Source organism: Ambystoma mexicanum, chromosome 3q (genome assembly GCF_040938575.1).
Source record: "Ambystoma mexicanum isolate Mex_15411 chromosome 3q, UKY_AmexF1_1, whole genome shotgun sequence".
In the NCBI taxonomy this organism is placed as follows: domain Eukaryota; kingdom Metazoa; phylum Chordata; class Amphibia; order Caudata; family Ambystomatidae; genus Ambystoma; species Ambystoma mexicanum.
In genome coordinates this window covers 753,913,606-753,919,605 of record NC_090926.1, presented here as the reverse complement: position 1 = coordinate 753,919,605, position 6,000 = coordinate 753,913,606, and positions in this window count along the sequence as shown.

Genomic DNA, 6,000 nt, shown 5'->3' with positions numbered 1-6,000 from the left:
AGATATCTTAAGGGTGATGAAAGGGTCCTGTATTTGCTGGGCGTGGCACAATAACTGAGACTTAATGTACCCCTAAAATACAAAGTGAAGATTACTTTGAGAACAGGATATCCCTCTCAGTTTTATTCTTAACCATTACACATTTTCAGATAAGCATCCTTGTTTGATTATATCCCTTTTCCTACCCTGCGTTTGAGTTTGAACTGAATGTAAGCTTTTCTGTTATAAACTCAGTTTGAAGTATGATCTCTTGGCAAGCAACAGATGTTACTTGTGCATAAACTAGAAAGACCACTCTTAAGCTTGAACAAATGTTTCCTTGGATAACCCTCACAAGAAATATGTTACCTTAATACTTGTACTTTAAAACGACCATACCCATGGGCTTTGCCAAGGCTCGTATAAGTATATATTGTTCATTTTAAAGTATCTAAATGGGTGTATTGGTGGATATGCGCATGGCTTGGGCTAAGCGTGTCATTACTTGATGTGCACATGTGTGGTTGTAGAAGATGATGTACAAATGCAAGTGATGTGTAAAGAGAAGAAGCAGTCATCTATGTACTCTCACAAATGTATTAACTTGGACACAGAGGCACATGTCCGATACCACAAACTCATACGTGCACACAACCATGCAATCAGACACATGCACTGAGACTGAAATCACTGGAGAGTTGCAAACAAACAGCTGGAGAGGCTAGGTAAGTGAATAGTTGCCAATGGGTTGGTGTCGGTCAACTGCTCAAAGTTTAGTAAGTCTTATTTCGGACTGGAGAGGGTGGAGCAATAATCGCCCTCAATACCAGGTCTTGATATATGCTTGGGGCCCTAGAAACAGCTGCTATGTTGCAGGTTTGGTGAAAAAAAGGTTGATGGCAAGAAGCTACCACAAGATGCTTGTGGGAGGGCAGGAGTTACACCACATATGTAGCTTTGTGGTATAGCGCTCAAGGACTGTGAGGGGGCCCCAAGGTGCCAAAGGGAGAAATAATCATGAAAATGCTGTACGCGTTATTAGGGCAAGAAAAGAACCCATCAACTTGTTAGGCCCTTGTTTTCCCACCATTGCAATTGAGTTAAGACCATAAACCAACTATAACCTGTCGGAGAAACACCACTCAGGGATGTGTCGCCTATATCTTATCCTCCACTATGCAGATGAGAATGAAGAGACCAACAATGCATTAGACAAAAAACTCATGAGAAACATAAATAACCTTTTACATTAGTTTAGTTCCATGAAGTGCCATCCTTAAGTCTATTGTCATCCAAAAAAACTGATCTTGTTTATTTTTATGTCGACAAGAGAACGGATATTGTGGAATTACACTTTACTAAAAAGCAAATTACTTTTTTTGGATATATATCCTATCCCATCCGATAAATGGCTGCCGCCTCATCCAAAATAATTTAGATCACCAAATTAGAGGTAAAGAGGCTCCTTCGTCTCAGCCATTGAACCAATGAAGAGACTCTGGGGATAAGTTACAAAATGACGTGTAACAATTCATTTTCGAGTTTCCGTATGGTACATTTGGGAAACCCTGTTTGTAGCATGCTGATTGGTCTTGGCTTTCCGGAATTTTTTGAGTGACTCGAACAAGAAGTGATATTTTTAATAATCATGATATCACTTTTCAGGAGCCAAGGTATGTGTGTGGATCGGTTTTCCATTTTGCAGCAACTACTGGTCCCTGTTAAAGTGGCACGTAAAACATGTGATCTTGGCTGCAGTGAGAAACTCTACCATAATTAGTGCTACAGTAGCTTCTTTTGATATTCCTAATCTATTGGCACTGAACATCACCTTGAAAATGTTCAGAGTCCCTTTAGGTTTTTTACTATTGAACATATATTTGAACCCGATTGCCTCTAAACCTGAGGAATTTGTACCTCATGTTTATATTCTTATTGGTGAATTCTTGCTCACGAGTGCAGGTAGTCACATAGTAATGGTTAGGGACTTAAGTTCCCAGGATGGGCCTACTAGTTATAAGTTGGCGCCACGGTTTAAATATGATATACGACATTTATAACAAGTGTTTCTAGACACAAAGGAGGTCAAATGGAAAGAGTTTTTGATAATTGGGAACTACAAATTGGAAATGGGAATATAAAAGGGGATTTAGCTGGGGAACCTTCTTGGGAAAGTGTTCAATCGTCATCAACCATTGACTATCTGGTTCTATCTCTATATATGTTTGACAAAGTGTACTTGTTTTAAGATTGTAAACCTGAACATTAGTGATCACAATTTCCTGATCGCAAAGTTTGATTTTACAATGAAGTCCATTTGCTCCAAGGCATATTGTGACCTAACGTTCATGCAGCAAGTAAACCTAATAAAGTAGTTTGGGGCTGATGGCTTATTCTTGAATAGGAGATTGAAGCTTTTTAACCAGAGTTTTGACAATATAGGAGAGGCTGGTTAATTATGCTCCTGCAAATGTTGTTACTTTTTGGTGTATCAATGAAAAACAAATACCTGGACGCTCTCTGGGTCAAGTTCCTCGAATACATGGCTTAGACCCATCAGTGCCTGAAAAGAAAAGGGCTCTCAGAAAATCATTGCGGTGTTTGGTAAAATTGAGCAAGGGCAAAATGGATTGTTTCAAAGAGGAGAACTCTCAAGTTAGGTTACAAAAATTGGATTAGATCCCACTGTTACCTTTTGCGCCAACAGGATTGGGAGGAAATGTTAAAGATATTAGCCTCCAGGAAAATGCAAAATTTTTGGGCATTGATTAATAATCTTGGCATTTCTCAGTCAATACTACAGATTAATTCGATGTCAGACGTTATTTGCAAATGCCATTTCTTGGAGCTGTACAAGATAACTGTAAATCATTTGCCAGAAGATATTTGGAAATGCCATTTTTTGGAGCTATATAAAAGATACCTGTAAATCATTTTAATTATCAGTGAGGCCTTTCTATTTGGGAATTGAAGTTTGAGGTTTGTGATATTGAATGTTACAGAAGGAAATCCTCAAATTCAAGGGTCCGATTGGTTTGAGTAACCGGGTATTGAAAAATGACCCCCACCTTCAGGCTATTATACATTCTTTTCCAAAGCATTACCAGTTCAAAAAGGTTCCCTATTTGCTGGGAGCTTTCAACAATTATACCGCTTTACAAGAAGGGCAATCTGCTTAATCGTGCCAACTTTAGGCTGATTGCCATTCTTGACGCGGATGCTAATGTTTTTGCTGCATTGGTACTTAGGGAGCTGGTAGAGTGGGCCGAGGTAGCGGGCCGCTTTCAGAAATATCCAACTGGCTTCTGGAAAAATATGAGCACCCTTTTGAATGGTCTAGTCCTGAATTGTCTGAGACACACATTCTGAGGGCATAGTCATTTACCGGTTTATGTAGCTCTGGTTGACAACACAACGTGCGCCTATGGGCTAGATGGAAGGAATGGGGTATTCCCCTTTCCTTGTTTGATATTGTACTTTCCCAAAATCTATGGAAAAAGCATCTTTTGTGGGCCCTAAAATCAGTCCACGAAAGAGTATTGTGGATGGCTTAAACGGATGATGTGGTCCTGGCAGACTACATGTTGCTGTGGCTGCAGCGTCGGCTCGTCGATCCAATCGCAGATTATGCAAGAATGAATGAGCCATTAGCAAATCCAATCAAATCCAATATTACGGTTTCTCATGGAGACTTCAGGACTCTGTGCAACATACTTGGCATTGAGATTTTTGCAACTCATTTTCCTCTGATCAATTTTCATTCAATGAGTAAAATCTGCCATACCTACTGTAGATTCTTAATTAAACCTTTGATAGAGTTCTATAAAAACCAATGTGGTTCCCTCACTCCTCTTTAGTTTGGAGATTGACTTCCAAACATACAATATTAATTAGTACCACACTGAAGACTGTATTTGGAAGCATGTTCTTAATCTCCACCAGAGTTTTCCGATGCCTCCGCTGAAATTTGAACTTGGCCTATTAGCCCTCCGTAGATGGTTGGATTGGCAAATACTAACATTGTGTAGCAAGTTAATTTCCCCTCTGTTGGATTCCAGATTTGTAGACTTGAGTAGAGCCATGGGTAAGAGTAACTGTGCTACTCTTCTGGCCTTGAAAAATACTGCTTCTAAGATACTAAGGGATAGTGGTAAATCTCCTGATAATTTGACTTCTAATCAGTGTGCAGTCATCAAAATGTCAATTTTTCTTTTGGACTGCATTACCACCATTGAGCAAATGAGAAATTACAAAATGATTACCTCCTTTACAACTATTGATAAACCATTATATTTAATCCAACCATACTAATGCAAGTTTCCAAATGCCTATTGGCATGGGCAGTTTCTAAGGTTTAGGTTAAATCTGTTGGGTAATAGGGAAGCATTAACTGCGTGTTCGAAATAATGTGGGGATATCAGCAAATTGTGATTTGTATGCCGATGGGCTGTCAATACAGACACTAAAACATATGATTGAATGTTCTGCACTGCAATAAAATAGGATACATTCCTTTTCTTGATTTGTTGATCATACTGACTAGCTGAATAGAGATGGGTTTTGCTTTAGATTAAGCTCAGGGGTTCATACAGTATTATCGATAGAGGTTTTAAAATGTTTAAGCAAAATTAATTTTATTAAAATCAAGTGGTAATTATTGATGTATGTTTCAGTTTAGGCGATGTACTAACTTATGTATTTGTGGCCTTAAGCTGTTTATATGAGTTGTATTTTGATGTGTGTATATTATGTATGATTTATGTTTTATGTGAAAGGTTGGTCATGATAACCATATGACATTAATACCAAAATAAAAAAAGATTACTTTAGAAATTTCCTGAGCAGCACTGTCCCTGAACAAAATGAAGATTAAACGCACACCTATCCTTTATGCAATATGTCAATAGCAGAAACTCCCTCTCTTGGACAACAGCATGCATTACCACAGATGCTTCAACTGATGAAATAATGAAAACCAAAATAGGTTTGCAGTTTTATTTTTGGTACCCTATCATGTGTGCCTAAAATGTTTTTGAATTTGTAATTAACTGTGTAACCTTAATTTTGAATGAATCCCCTCATCTTATCCATTGGTTATGCTGCAAACGTACATTAGTGTAGTTTCAATAAGTCTGGCAAGCTTTTCATTTTCATCGGATTGTAATCAAGCATGCTGGCAACATAGCAAGTAAGACTTAAGGCGTAGTTATGAGAGCACCATCATAGGTGGTCGAATTTTCTGCACTGCAGCAGTGCTCTTGGCTTTCAAATGTTGAGCAAAATAAGGATGCAACGGCAGGGCTGAAGGTGCAGTGAAATTATACATGCACTCACACCACCAAACCTTCCCTTTGATAGCTGGAAAATGTGTTTTCATTGTATTGTTTAGAGCGCAGACCTAGCTCGGGAACATCGGAGCGCTGTAGAGAGTGTGAGTAGCCAGCATTTGGGCTGATATCATTTAACAGTAGCACAGTACTGCGAGGTATGTGCAACCATTGGAATTAGTCCTTGGTCAGGTGTTGTTGAAAGAGCCATATTTTGAGAGATAAATGAAATTGTGGGGGCATTCAGAGCAGACACCGGGATCGAGTTTAAGAGGGTGGGTGCATGACAATAGAAGGATTGCTTGCTTGTGGATGAGTTGACTGAAGCCAGTTTGCTGCTCAATGGGCGTGTGCCACCAGATATGTGGAGCTTAGCCACCAAGTATGATGGTGTGCTACTCAGGACTGCTTTGTAGATTATACATGTAGTCTTGAACAGTATCCTGGCTTGGAGTGGAACCAATGTGGTTTGTGTAGGGTGGGGGATAATCTGGTCAAATTTATGTGCCACTGTAATGAAATGCTGCAGGGAAGTGGACTGCTTGTAGGGGAGCCAAGTGAGCACCTGGGAGACCTGTCAGGAGAGCATCCCCCCCCCAATCGATGTGTGAGACCACAAGGGCCTACATTACGGTCCAGATGTACTGCAGCAGGATGAAGGGTTTGATTTTTTGAAGGGTAGAGATTCTGAGCC